The following is a 15,542-nucleotide window of genomic DNA, read 5'->3' as shown; positions in this document are numbered from 1 at the left end:
CTCTCTGTTTCTTACTCCGCCCCCGGATGCCTAGGCTCGGCCTCTCACCGCTCATTGGTTCCTAGGTGGCCTTTGAAAGACGCGCGGGAGGAGGGCCCTGTTGAACTTTGATTGGCTGGGAGAGCGCGCTCCTGGGACCAGTTGGGACCGCGGAGGGGGCCGATTGAAATCGTCTAAAGGAAGCTCCAGCGCTTTGCAGGTGCTGGGGAAGCCCTGCTTCCCTCATGGCAGGATTTCATAGTGGTATCAGGGTAGGGGGTTTTGTTTTGTTTTCTTTCTTTTTTGTTTTTTTGTTTGTTTGTTTGTTTTGTTTTATTTTTTTCCTTAAGAAAAGTTTAAGAGCAGCGAGCGGTGGGGAAGCATCTTATGAAAACACAACACATCCCAAGGAAAAGCGGTCCCCAACCTTTTTGGCACCAGTGCCCCTATAAGTAGGTGGAGCTGAGGCGGTAATCGCGCTGGGGAGCTGCTGCTAATACAGATGAAGCTTCCCTCCCTCCCTGGCGCTCACCTCCTGCTGTGCAGCCCAGTGCGGAACAGGCTATGAACCCAAACCGGTCAGTGGCCCCTGGGGTTGGGAACCCCTGATATAGACTTTATAGTTATGGGCACATCTAATCATGCAAATACTATGGAAATGGCTAAAAATCTGGAATATAAAGCTACCTCGTATGATATTTTATGTTCTTTATCATTATAGGATCTAGACTAGTTAGGGTGTAGATCAACCTTCTAGTTTACTAAATATGAATGAAATAATATTGTATGAAGGGAAGATAAAAAGTCTCCAGATGGCTCCAAGCGCCAATGTTTCTTACATAATGGGCTATAATCTTTATAAAATATGTTTGATTATTCTCTTCTCCATTCTCCAGGCTCTATTTTGCTGGCCATGTTGAAGGAAGTCACCTGGAGCAATATTACCTGCTGTTCTAACAAAAATATGCAGAAGTTTCAGCTCCCTGACTCGTATTGTTAAAACCAGTGGATATGGAGCTATTAGGAAGAAAAAGTCAAAAGGGCACTTGGCATCAGACAACTTTTAGACTTTATATACAGCATCAACTAGTCCCAGTTCTGTAGTAGACTGCCTTTGAACTCTCACTGAAACTCTTTCCGCAGTCTTAAGCCCTCAGCCCCCCTCATAGGATTTTGAACTCACTAATCCTCCTACAATTGCAGGAGCCAATTCCTTAAAATAAATTTCTTTATGAATATATCCTATTGGTTCTGTTCCTCTGCCCTTTTGACTTTTTCTTCTACCAGGGCTTTTGACTAATTGGATGAGACTCAGCCACGTTATAGAGAGAAGTTGGCTTTACTCAAAGTCTACCAATTTAAATATTAATTCCTTCCAAATACCCTCACAGAAATATCCAAAATAATGTTTGACAAAATGTCTGGGTACCATAGTCCAGACAAATTGATACATAAAATGAGCCATAACAGACACATCGGACTTGATTCATCTATTCTTTGATGTTAATAAATATTGAACATCATCTGTGTCCTACATAGTATTCAAAGTGCTTGGAATACCAGAGTGAACTAAACAAAGTCCCTGTCTTTATGGGGCTCACATGCTATTGGGGGAGATAGTCAAGTAGTGATATGTGGTGCGAAGAAAAATTAAAACAAGTGGAGCCTGATGGGGATGCTATTCTAGACAGAAAAGTTAAAGAAGGCATCTTTGAAGAGATGTCATTTGAGAAATACCCAAAGGAAGACAGTGAATCATTTGAATATTTAGGGAAGGACTTTTAATCGGTCTGAAGAGTAAGGAGGTACAAAGGCCCTGAGGTGGTAGTGTCCTAGGTTATTCAAAGAACAGCAAGGAGGCCAGACCGGGAGAGGCTGATTGACTGAGGTAGAATGGTAGGAAATGCGGCAGGGCCTTGTGGGAGGCTTCAGAGCATCTTTGCTGAAGGACTCAAGAGAAGTTCCAAAGATAGATTAAGACCTGGGCTCTAGGTAAGGTAATTCGTATCTTCGTGCGGCACAGCGGAGCAAGTCCTCTCTGGGCAGGCTTCAGGATGTTGATATTCCCTGACTTCCTAACTCTTGCTTTCTTGCCATTTCTCCCCATGTTGTCTCCACAGATGTTGTCTTTAATCTTCAGCATCAAGTGTCCCTCAGCACATACCTTCCCCTTTGGAATTAATGAAGCCCAGCCTCTTCGAGTATTTTGCAAATTCTGTCACCTCTTGCCTCAGCTGGATATAAACACAATCTCAGTCTGTTCTGGCTCCTGCTGTGTCTGCAGAGAGGAGAGGACAAGCTCCCATGCTAGAAGTGGGTGGAGAGGTGGAGTAAGTTGGAGTATTTCAATTTCTGTTTGTTCTCTCTACCAGCGGGGGGGCTGTGTCCAGGCTTTGTCTTTACCCGAAAACAAACACATCTTACCTTTGTGATGTAGTTTTTTTTTTTGGGAGAGGAGGTGCTCTAGTTCAGGGGTTGGCACATTTTAGCCGATGGACCAAATCTCACAGGCCTGTTTTTGTGACATTTTATTGAAATACAACCACGCTCATGTGTTTATTGTTTATGGCTATTCCTGTGTTTTAACTGTAGAGTTGAGTAGTTACAGCAGGGACCGTAACTACTAAAAAGCCTAAAATATTTACTGTCTGGCTCTTTACAGAAAAAATTTGCCCACTTCTGGTGCATAGTCTATGACAGAAATGTATAGTTCTTCTAATAACATGACTCTAAGTCCATTTCTTACAAAATAAAAGTTTTGGCTTTATTATGCTAAAATGTTTTCTTCTACTTGGCTTGGTCCCTTTAATTATGGAGGTCCCCACATAAACTGACAAGGCTTGTGGCTCAACCATCTGGTTAAATGGCCTAACAATAACTTGGTTTCTTCCTAATTTCCAAGCATCTCCCCTGAGGGGAGGAGTGGCGCTTAAGTTCAGCCTGTCACACCTCTAGTTTTCAGTTAATTTTTGGTGTGTGACTCATGGCTGTTAACAGAAATGTGTGTGGTCAAAATAGTGTAGAAGACTTATCCAAACTACCAAACATAAAAGTGTTTACATATGTTCATAGACAGATGAGTATTTTAAGAGATGCTCAAAGAGAAATGAAACATAATTGCCATCAGTAGTTGTACTTGGATATATGTTTTACAACTAGATCTATATTTTAAAAATATTTTAATATTAATACTAATAGATGTGACATGTGTGTTAGGGAGAGAACACTGGAATCTTAGAGTTAAATGCAACTTGAAGAGGACATACCCCATTCTTGACCCAATTTTAAGAAATTCTTATGTGATGACAGTCAGATACAGTATATGACATTTGCAGTAGATGTGTTATTTTCCCATTGTTTTTCTCTTTGATGAATTACTTCTTTTCCATTTCATGTCATCTTGTGGGCATGTGACCAGGACTGACCCATACATGTACCCTATTCCTTTGGTCACAGTTATTAGTCCAGGGAATTCATATGACCTAAACTGGAACATTTTTCCTGGTCTTGTTTGCTTTGATTGCTGGAGCTCTTATTTTCTTCTTTACTTTCCTAAGATTTCTGCTTTACCTCAGAATAATGCAGAGTTCTAATTTGCCCTGGATAATTGGAGTAGATTGTAAAATTTATTTAAAATATGACTTACAATTTGAAATGTCATTGCATTTTTAAATTGGAATAGACTATCTTTTCTATAACAATTTCACCCATTCCACATTACTCTTCTGCAATGTGACCCTGCCACGCTCCATCGTGAGGTGGTGTATAACACTCCTCCTCTTGAATATGGGCTAGACTTAGTGACTAGTTTGATGAGTAGAATGTGGCAGAAGTGACAAATGATAAGCTCAATAAAATTTCATACCAATAACCAGTACCCAGATCAAAAAATGGAACATTACCAGCCCCCAGGGGCCTCCTTTTATGTGCCTGTCTGATATCTCCTACAAGGTTACTTCTGTTTTGACTTTTGAAACTATTGCTTAATTTTGTGTGTTTGTGAATTATATATAAATGGTATCTTTTGTGTCTGGCTTCTTTAGCTTAGCTTTATGTTTGTGAGTTCATTTATGTTGTCATACGTGGTTATACTTGTTCATTCTCATGACAGTATTTCATTGTTTGAATATACTAAAATGTATTTATTCAGTCTGCTGTTGATAAACATTGGGTAGTTCCAATATTATAAATAGTGCTGCTATAAACATTCTTGTCCATGTCATTTGGTAAACATACATATACATTGCTGTTGAGTGTATGCTAGGAATAGAAGCGCATATGTTTACCTTAGTCAGTATTGCCAAGCAGTTTTCCAAAGAGGTTGTACCAATTCGCCCTTCCACTTCCAGCTGCTGTGCCAACTGCACCTTCTGTTGCTGTTAAAATTATTGTCACAGGATTTTGCTAATCCTTGAATCTTCAGGGTCCTGTGAAAATTTTAATGAAACAGCTTTTTAAAAAATTTCACTGGCTTTTTAAAGCCATGGAACCTGGGTCATAGGACATTGGGTGCAGCCAACACTGGGTAAAATCATCCCTGCTCTCTGGCCCTGTCTTGATGTCATTGAACCCAGTGTGTGTACTTTGACTTCTCCCTTAGGGTGAGCTACTTCCCAGGAGTCCCTGGACTCCTGTGTACAACCCCTAGCAAGATTATCTCACCCGCTGCCAGCTGTGTCCAGAATGCCTGAGTCCTCAGTGCTTGGTCTCAAGCCAGGGTGACCACATGTCCCGGTTGGCCTGGATTAGTCCTGGTTTATGACTGTTGTATGGCTATAATTAATAACAGCTCTTTTACTTTCAAGTGTCCGGTTTAGGTGGTAAATTACATGGTCACTTTCTCTCAAGCCATCTCTAGGAAAGTTTTCCAGAGGTAAAACAGAATCAACAGCACACTTCATTTTATCTATCTATCTATCTATCTATCTATCTATTTATTTGTTTGTTTGTTTATAGGCGAGGCAACCCTCGATTGGCCTCACAGATTGCAAAGACCTTGTCAGTTTACAAGCCCTTATTTTTTATTTCTTATGCCTACAGCACCTGGTCTTCCTAGGTGGTCTCCCATCCAAGTACTAACCAGGCCCGATCCTGCTTAGCTTCCAAGATCAAGGGTGGCATGGCCATAGACTCAATAGTGCATTTTAGAACAGTCAAGAAAGCATCTGTAGAAAAGAATTTTGAACTCCGAAGGCTGGTGCTGGCATCACAATGATCTGCCTAGCTCGCTGACCCTGCTTTTCTTCTCAGCCCCAAGGGTGGCAGCCCTTTGACTCCACCTACAGGTTCTTATCTGCTCTGGTCCTAGATGGAAAGAGCTGGAATAGATGGTTCTGAAACTCAGTTGGAGGTGGTGGGCCCATCTGGCGTGCCTTGTGTCTAGTTTTCCTAATCTGGCTTCCGCCGTTTTCTTGAGATAGTTTCTGTTTCATTCATATGTTAGTTCTGAGTGGGGATCAATTATTTCTTGCCATTCCCCCATCCCCAGCTTGTCTTGGGACTGAACTCTGGCTCCTGATCCTCAGGCAAATTAGTCCTGCTGTCCACTGTCCGCTTTCTCCACATGGCCTGTCCTACCCTGGTGGCTGCCCTCCTCCTCCCATCATTTTGTCACCTCTTGTCACACTTGCATGTGGATTCCCACTAGGAAGGCAGGGTGCCCCATCAGAAAGGGCAAGGGCATTGAAGTCAAAAGGCCTGGGTTCAAAAGAATCTGACTTCTGAGCTCAGAGAATTTCCTAGTGAGTTTGACTGATATGAACCAGTAAGGGCTAGATCTGTCTCTGGAAAAATCAGATTTCTGAACTTGAGGAATCAAGGCTCTACATCAAAGAAGCTGGGAAAGAGAACTCAGAACAGCTGGTTTGATTTTTCACTTTCCTGTGAGGAAGCAGTTTGGCCAGCTCCTGAAGGTGAGCTACACATCTTCCCCAGTTGCTACAGCCCAGACGGCTTCTTACAGAGGAGTATAACTAGCACCTTTTCCCCATCCCATCTCATTGGTTTTGGGGAAACCAATTTGAGAAATTTGCCGTGAGTAGTGAAGAGTCTGATACTCTTAAATCTTCTGTTTTTCAGTAATACTTAGTTCATTTTCAACCTAATTTAAAATAAGAAGAAGGAGGATATTTTCATCACTTTGTACTAGAATGAATTCAGAATGAGATGGAAACATTCACATTAATGACCTAAAATATAAAACAGAAATTGGCAAGGCCAACTAGATAATAGTTCTGTTCTTCCTGGAATGGGAGATGGCAATAGAGAAAAGTAGCTTTTCAGTAAACATCTCCCTCCCATACAGAAATCCCCAGTGTGAGACTCAGATCTGATTAAATGAATCAGGCTTACATTTATTACAGTATATTACAAACATTTTTCAGCAGTCAGAAGTGACCGGTGTCTCCGTGGATTTGGCTAGTTCCTGGCAATTATGCACTTGGCTGCTAGTATAAACCAGTGTGCCAAATGCCTGGAATGACGATCCAGCTCTGAGTGGCTTTCAGTCTGGGAAGGATGTTGTTCAAACACCACGTTCCTTCCCAGGGTGGCCAAGTCCTGGTTACAGTTCTGTCCTTTAAATCCATTTATCCTGAAACTTGACCAGAGAGGATATGGCCACATCCCTTGCCCCTTTCAGCTTCCTTAGTAAACACCTGGGGGACCATGCATGGATTTTATAGCATCTGTCTGCCGCTGAGTCCAGAAGTAGTTTCATGCCTAGTTACTCAATCAGAAAATAACATTCTGAACATGACATGTCAGATGGATTATTAGAAGACACTGATCCTTTCAGAGACTTAAGTCTGGAGGCCTGGCCAAATCCCAAACTTAGTTATGGCATTCTTTTTCTGAAATGTCCTTCCAGTTTTATTTGAATGAGTACTAACCAACTTGTCCTCAAATGAAGCTGATTCACACTTGTTCTTTGTGCTTCAGCCCTTTACTAGGAAGAGAGGCTGTTGACTAGCATGTCCTGTATGGCAGTGGAAGTTGTGAGAAAAAACCAAACACTTTGTGGGAATGTGAGTAGGGATCACCTTGGCATATATGGAAAGGACTAGATAGAATGTGTGCTCTATGAGGCAAGACTTTTTCTGTCTTGTTAATGACTGTAAATAGTATCTAGGCAAGCATCTGGCTCATGATAGCCACTAAGTATTTGTTGAATGAATAAATAAGTAAATGAATAAGTATAAGCCCGCTCTCTTCTTTATTGCACAGTAAATATCATTTTGCCCATTCCTTATTCTCTTTTATTTTCCCCACTTTCTTTTTATTCAGTTTGAAGCAATTAAAAGCATTTCTTTACTAAATGGGACAAATTGAAAGTAAATATAGCTGCCTTGACTGTGGCCTTATGTGTACTTGTCAGTCTTTTCACTTATTTCTGCTCCCTTCCTCCCCTAACCTGCACTGCTCTCCTCAAGAAGTGGCCCCCTTCCCCTGGCTCAGCCTGTGACCTTGCCTTCCTAACAGAGAAAAATTTGTCTGCACCTATAACATCATGTGGCCATGACAACGCTCACCTCTTTTCTTATAGTTCAAACAAGGCATCCCTTCTATATAAGACAGATCCCTTCCCTTCCATGGAATCTTGCAATAGCGGTTTTCTGCCTTCTCCTCACTTTTGGCTTCTTGATAGCCCATAGAAGAGCGCGCACACACACACACAAATAGAACAATCTCCAAATCTCCTAAACTACCTCAATATTTTTTACCCTTACAGCCTAGTTTTTTAATAGAAAGCTCTGTATTCAGAGATTCTACTTTCTCACTTCTTGTTTGTCCTATGATCCTTCACAGAATTAAACAAGAAAAAAAAGTTTTTTTCAGAAGGAAAATATGAAATCAGAAAATATGTCTCTCCTTTAGGTATAGAAATATATATTTTTTTCTTCTTCGCTAGCTAGATTTATTAGGATAAGTGCATAAATCCCAAATCGCATTTTATCAAGAAACTTTCTGTTGGTGAAATCTCTTGACAACAAAATAGAAAAATAAAAGAACAATCTTTTATTGTAAAACTTGTTTATAATTCAAGAGGAAATCTACATTTGGATCCCTTATACTGAAGTTTGTTTTAAGATTGGTGGACTAGGTGAAAATAAATAATGATTCTTAAATTGAACCGGTTTATCTAAATGAGCCAGAAGGACATTTGCTTATCTTCTTTCCTGAGGTGCTTGATTGGAAAAGGTTAAAAAAAAAAAAAGGCCATGTAAACTCCTCTTGGTTAAAGGGGACAATTTTAAATGACCTCTTTTTTTTTTTTTCCCCCCCGTGGTAAAGTCCTTTATAAAGTCATTTCTGATATATTTTTTTTCCTGAATCTTAAACACAACATAGTGTCTTTTGTTTGACTATTATCTTTCACACCAACCGTGCTTAGAATTCTGGCCCATACCTCTGTATTCCTCAGGTATGCTCTGTGAAAGTCACCTCCTGACGGCATCCTCCTGTCACATTCAATGAACACCTCAGGCGACCTTTCTGTGATCCTTAATTCTGATGACGGATCCCTTCTTGAAATTCCCTCTTCCTTTAGTTCTGAAGGAGTGAGCTGTCCTAGCTCTCTCTGATTCCTCCTCTTCCTACTGTCCTGGAAACTCGGCATTCCTTTGCTTGGGTTTCTTTTAACAACCCATACTCCCTCCCTCCATCCCCCTTGGCTGTCTTATTGATCCTAATCTCCACTTCTCGACCTTCTGAGTTCCAGACCCATGTACACAACTACCTCCTGCCTTGATGGCCCTCAGGCAGCAAAGCTCAAGGCTGGAATTATGGTTCCTTCCTCTAACTTGCTTTCCCTCCATGTCACTTTAGCCCCACACCTAACATCATTCTATTCTTCCCTGCCCTATCTTCTCCATATTTAATTGGTGACTAAGTATTGCCTTTTCCACGTTTTTGGTCCCCTTCTTTTCATCTCCACTGCCACTGCCCCAGTTAGGCCTTATCAATTCTCACCTGGAATACTGAGTTTTCCACCTGCCTCCTTGTTTCTGCTCATTCGCTTCTCCAGTGCATTCTCCATGTGAATCATTTGATGGTGCCAGAGCGACCCTTCAAAAATGCAAATCTGATCATACCATCTCCCTACTGAGTACCCTTTCCTAGCTCCTCACTGTTGATGCAGTTCAAATGTTGAGCATAGCATAAAAGATTGGTAATTGAGCTACGCATCTTAGCTTTCTTGGGGATCTGAGACTCAGAGGCCTACAGTGGAAAGAACAGTAGGAATGGTGGGTGGAGGGTATAAATTGGAGACTTTATAATTCCATGTAAAGGGGACTTTCTTTGGCTCCAGTCAGTTGTTGCCAGGTGGGAATTTGGGCCCAGTACAGCCAAATTAAGCTTTTTTTTTTTTTTTTTTTTTATGACAAGCTGGATTTTTATGTTAAATGTTCTGTTTTTTAAATGTTGGAAACTAATTTAAAAATTAAAAACACTGTGTGGTAGTTCATTATGAAAATGAAAAAGAAAAACACATGATCTGTGGACCAAATTAAACACATCTGTGTAAGCTTGTGCAAGATTGGTGCCTATATCTATAAACCCCCTCCTGAATTCTGTATTATAGCCACATGGAACTGCCTTCAGTTCCCCAAGCATGTGGTATGCCTCTGCACCTTTGTCTTTGCTGGCTTTCTCTGTCTGGAATGCCCTCTTTCCTTCTCACAGTCCTCTTACCCCATCCCCATTCTGTCCTCAAATAAATGATAAGGCATTTACCCTTGCTTGTCAAGTCTTCCCTCAGAAGTCCCTTCTATCTGAAGCATTTCCTGACATTGCTTCACTCCACTTTGGGAAGAACCAGCCCTTCTATCTTTGCCTGCCAACAGGTTCTATGGAACTTTTTGTTTGTTAATTTGTTTCCATGATGCAGTCTCTAGACTTTAAGCCCTAAGGGGACCCAGGCCCCTTTTCTAATTTATCCATGTATCCTCAGTGCCTAGCACAGTGATGGGCACATAGTAGGCAGTTAATAAATATTTGCGGAATGAATAAATTGTGCAATATTTAGTTGCCAAGATGTATACTTTCTAAAATGGACACTCGCTTTAATTTTTATGAGAAAAAGACAAAATGTTATTTTGCAGTTGAAAACTTAATATTATTCAAAACCCTCATAAATATTGCCTTCTTTTGGAAGCTATTCTCCACAGATGGCCACCAATGAAACATCCCCTCCCCTAGAATCTGAGCTGGCCCTGCCACTTGTTTTTTTATGACTTCCACGGCTAGAGGTCATAAGAGGTTTTAGCACTTCTTCCTGAGTTCCTTGGAATACTTGCTCTTGGTTCGCTCTGGAAACCCAGCTCCTGGCTTGTGTGGAGCTCAGGTCACACGAAGAGGCCACATGTAGGCCACTTACAGACTCGCGCTGGGCTCCCAGCCAATAGCTAGCATCAACTGTCAGCATGGGAGTGGGGCATATTGGACGTCCAGTCCAACTGAGCCTTCAGGTTGAAGCCACAGTCAGCTTTGCACAGCAACTGTGTGACCGCCCCCCGCCCTGCCCCGCCTCCCCCAGTCAGAATCATCCAGCTGAGCCCATTCAAACCACAAAACTGGGAGCTGATAACAAAATCACTCTTTAATTAGTTTTAATTTAATTATTTTTGTTATACAGCAATGGATAGTCAGAGTACCTTGGAAGCGAGTAGACTATTATGCTTGAAATTATTTTGTCAAGAATAGTTTAACCTGAAACAAATATAAAATAATGTTGAATGTTGGAAAGAAAAAAGAAAAGAATAGTTTAAATTGTCTTGCTGTAATTGACCTTAGAGTTCTATGCTACATTATTTCACAAATAACCTATTAGAACTCATTCCTTCATTGAGAGTTATGTACTACTGATACATTTTCATTTTTATAAAATGATCTCAGTTAAGTTCTCTAACAGGTTCATACACATCAAATCCTTATACAGTGAGTAATGTGATGATGAAAGATTGTCAATATGAATTCCATTTTATAGTAGCCAGTACAATTTTCTTTTCATTAGAATGAAACTGTAGAAAATATTTTCTATGGTTCTTTCTGTGTAGTGGTTATTCTCTAGTACAATTATCTATTGCATGCTTTAGTCAATAACGTTTATTTAGCTCCTATTGTTGGATAGTTCTCTCTGAGCCATTTAAAAGTTATGCTATAATTTACATACAGTGCCACCTACTCTTTTTAGTGTACAGTTGTGCAAGTTTTGACTAAGACAGAAAGCTGTGTAACCACCACCACGCTCAAGATACAGAACAGTTCCAGCCACCCCCACAACATCCCCGGGCCTCTTTGTAGTCAAGCCTCCCTCTTGACCAATATCTTTAAAAAATAATTAATTGAGGTGAAATTCATATAACATAAAGTTAGTAATTTTAAAATGAACAATTCAGTGGCATTTCGTACATTCACAATGTTGCGCAATCAGCACTTCTGTTTATTTCCAAAACATTTATTTTATTTCGAAGCAAAACTCATTATAGTTTTCTCTTCCATTCTTTCCTCCTTCAAGTCCATGGCACCCACCAATCTACATTCTGTTTCTATGGATATATCTATTGTAGATATTTTATACAAAAAGAATCATAAAATATGTGACCTTTTGTGCCTGGCTTCTTTCACTTAGCAAAATGTTTTGGGGTTCATCCTCTTTGTAGCATGTATCAATACCTCATTCATTTTTTTACAGTGGAATACTATGCCTTTGTATAAATATGATCTTTTTTTGCCCCTATAGTTTTGCTTTTGCAAGAATGTCATACAATGAAATCATATAATCTGTAGCCTTTTGAGTCCAATGAGATGTTTTGGTCTTTGCCTTTAGAGTGTGTGGTGCCTTCGAAGGTCCCTACCACTATTACACTTTTTTCCTAATGGGTTTATGGGGGCATCATATCTTGGAGTGATGACTTGTGTGTATCTTCCTCCCCTATGCTTTGTTGAATTTCCTCCTTTTTACTTTGAGGCCCTGTCCAGAGCCTGGGCACATGACGTTAGCCATCATCACTTCAGGGAAAGGTTGTCGGGATGAAATCAGAGAACACAAAGTGTCTGATTTTTCGCTTTAAATTCAAAAGCCATTTTATGGGTATAAGTATGATTTGTGAAAAATTCTTAAGGAGTCAAGTTTTTACTCCTCTGAATCACGGAGGAGAAAAAACTATTGGCTAAAGAGGTGAGGTAGAGGCAGAAAGGTATGAGATGCTGCTGTGTTTTTAGAGAAAACAGCAGCTGCCCCTCCCTTCCTGGAGAGTGCGTGTTGTGGAAGGGGCAGTATTCCAGGACATTTATATCTGTAAGAGGATAGAAGGACAGAGGGAGCTTGTGATTTTTCCCAGGGCGGGGCCTGGGAACGCAAGCAGATGCTGGAGCTTCCCTACTGCACTGGTGAGATGTCCCTGAAGAAGCGTAGATAAGGCAGTGGAATGTGTGAACACTGAGAGGGCCTCAGCAGCCCTCCGGTTTCCTGGCCTAGGGAGCCTTAGGAGAGCCTAAACGGTTTCACATCACTTAAGGAGGGCTTGGGAGTTAGCCAAGAGGCAGAGCAAGAGCAGTGGGGCCTGAGGGGTCTTTTGGTAGGGAGACTAGCCTTGGTGAGAGTATGTACTGAGTGGCTGGAAACCAGATGGGAATCTAACCCCCTCGGCAAATGCTGGGCTGGAGGGTCATCCATCAGAGCCGAGGACCAAATGGAGCTGAACATCTCAGCAGAAGCTCGTGTAGGGAAGTTGATGGCCACAAGGGATGAGATGACTTCTCCAGGTGTTATGATGCTGCACAAGCCCCAGCAGCTTGAAAAACGCCCAGGGAAAACGAGGGAGACGAGAAACTCCAGAACTGATTTTAAACTTGAAATGGCTAAATGTAGCTCAGAGTATCATTTCTGCCAGCAGGTGGAATTGGAGCTTGAGATAGAGAATATGAGTAGTAGAATTACTAGCCTCTCTGCACAGGGGACAATCAGAGTACCTCCTCAAAAGGTTATTTTAAGGGCTAAATGAATTAATATGTGCACAGCATTTTGGATGGTGCTTGGCACAAAACTAACACTTACTAAATGTTAACTCTCATTATCTATAAAATATATGCATACATACCACAAACAAACAAACTGAAAAACAGAAAGTGATAGGAAAATCAAGACATTGCTTGAGAACCTTATGTACTGGGCTTCTGTGCTATTGTACAAATAAACCAGGAAATCAGAGTTCCTGTCTGCTGGAACTCTCAATTTAAGACATAATGAAGCTTCTGACAGTCTCTACTGCTGTTGCTAGAGCTGAATTATCAATAAATATTGACTGTATACTAAATGAATTAAGATGACAACAACAAGACTGGCTGCTTATTTCAGGCATGGCTTTTAGGATCTCTGTACCTGGGAGTCATTTGGCTAATGCCCTCAACTTTGTACCTTTATGGGCTTAGCTTTATTAATTTACCCGGAGTACTCTCTGTTTTTCTCTTTCTATATATGTTACATATAATTTTTTTCAATTCTTTAGTAGTTTAAAAGATTTATTGGTTAATATGATAATAACATACCATTATAAATGTTATTGCTAAGAATTAGTAGCTAAAATAAAATAGTAGTATAGTTTTCCTTGTGTCTTCCTTGCTCATTCTTACTTTGCGCATCCTAACGTTTTTAGTATTATTAACCGTATTATTTTTTTCATCCTTCACCATTCTGTACTTATGGTTAGTGTCTATTGATGTCTATTATAATCCCGTACTGCTGGCTTTCAGCCAGTTGGTTATCGTTGGAGGTTTTTCAGAGGATTGGCTGCCTTCCCGTTTGCTTGCTGAAGCCCTTCTCCTGAATCATCCTAGTCTTCTGTTCTTCACCATTTCAAGCAGTCCTGGTCCTCTTATTTTGCTCTTATTATGCAAAAGTTCAAAACTTAGTCCTGTGAAAAGAGCTGAGTGCCTGGTCTGATTTTCCAGTGCCAAAGCCAAATAAACAATAAACATATAAAGTCCATTTTAAAAATCCGCATTACATCAGGGGAAAATCTTTTTCTCTGTTATCAAGTCTTCTCCAGGAAATCACTAACTAGTCCTATGGCCGCCACTGAGCTTGTTTCAAGCTCTTATTCACGAAGATGGTATTTTATTGATGGATAGTATCTTCTAGAGCTTCTTTCTACTTTAATAGGGGGGAAAAAGATTACTTTTTTTTTTTTTACTATGTTAAAAATTCATTGGCGACTAAATCAATATAGTGAAGCACTTGGAAACTTTTTTTTTTTTTTTTTTTTTTTATTGTGGAGAGCTCTGGGTACAAACACATCCCACAGTGTTCATTAATACCAGGCTCCTACCTCCTCTGTCTTCTGAGGGGCAAGGATGAGCTGGGTAATAAACTGAACAGTGGGACTCTAGCAGGATTTTTTAGCTCAGATGGAAGAAAAGCAAGGCACAAAAGCAGCTTTCCAAAAGCCACAGCAGGTTGCTCTCAGGCAACAGAGGATCAGTAATTTATTTTTCAGCAATCTATTAACTAGCCTCTACACGATAGTCACCTTCTCTCCCCCATCCCCCCAGCTTTATTGAGATATAATTGCACTCCCTCCGCCCCTTCCCCCCCCCCCCCGCCCCCCCGCCCCAGCGGCGTCTGAACCCCTCACCACTATGCAGTTGAAGGGGTGGCTGCGAACAGTCCAGCTTCATGAGAAAATGTGAGAACCAATGAGGAGAAATTAATGTGCTTTTCTAGTGCTTTTCTCACTTTGCTTCCCAAATTGCTTTCATTTAGGCAGGAGAGCCAACGCGAGCAGGGTCCCTCCCGTGGCTGGCTGGGCCGTGGAGTTCACCGCCACTGGAATTCCTGAGCCGTGAACACAGGGCGCTGTGCAGTCGTCGGGCTGATGGGAAGCCCTGAACAGCTTGCTGAATTATTACTTCATTCTCTGCCGAAGCAGCGGGAGGCAAGATGATGAGTGAGTGAAAGAGCCCATGGACTCCAATGTGGGCCAAGGGAACCAAAGCAAACACGGAGAAGACAGGCCAATATTTAAATCCGTTTAAAGGATGGAGCGCGCAGGAATGTTTGACCATATTTTGTCTAGAGAACAGATTTCATTTTTTAATGGCTGCGTTAGTCAGTGAAAAGCAGAACCGCAGGATGGAATCTGTTTTCCTACCGCCTCCCCCATGCCTCTTGGGACTCAGACATTTCCCCGTTCTTGGTACTTAAGGTGGCGTAGAAGTTTTACAGCGAGACTGGTCTGAATTCAAATGCCACATTTAGGTGCCCAGTACATCTCCTCTTTGTCTCTCCTCAAATAAACTTTACCTAAGAATATTAGGAGTGAAGAGTGGACCATAGAGGGAGCCATCGGAGCATTTCACAAATTATAATTTCCCAGTTTCCAGGCTGCTCAGCTCCAGTTGAACAGCATTTATCTCATGGACAAATAGCTTTTCCTTATACCCCCTCCAGCGGTTGCACAGGTATCTTTCCCTGGATATTCTTTTTTTTTTTTTTTTTTTTTTAATCACCTCACATCAGATTTTCTTGTTTCCATTTATCTCCTCACATTTTTACTTTAAGG

At 41.1% G+C, this 15,542-nt stretch overlaps 1 long non-coding RNA gene across 1 annotated transcript; it reads left to right on the top strand.

Annotated features, from left to right (window-relative positions):
* The first annotated feature begins 123 nt into the window (after positions 1-123).
* On the top strand, positions 124-15,290 carry LOC107503964. Its single transcript, XR_001595339.2, has 3 exons — positions 124-557; positions 2,100-2,309; positions 14,744-15,290. It is a non-coding gene; the product is annotated as an uncharacterized LOC107503964 (long non-coding RNA).
* Positions 15,291-15,542: the final 252 nt, after the last annotated feature.

The sequence above is a fragment of the Rousettus aegyptiacus genome, unplaced genomic scaffold (assembly GCF_014176215.1).
Source record: "Rousettus aegyptiacus isolate mRouAeg1 unplaced genomic scaffold, mRouAeg1.p scaffold_m13_p_3, whole genome shotgun sequence".
In the NCBI taxonomy this organism is placed as follows: Eukaryota; Metazoa; Chordata; class Mammalia; order Chiroptera; family Pteropodidae; genus Rousettus; species Rousettus aegyptiacus.
Note: the sequence above shows the minus strand (reverse complement) of the source record. Positions and strands in the feature narration are given on the sequence as shown.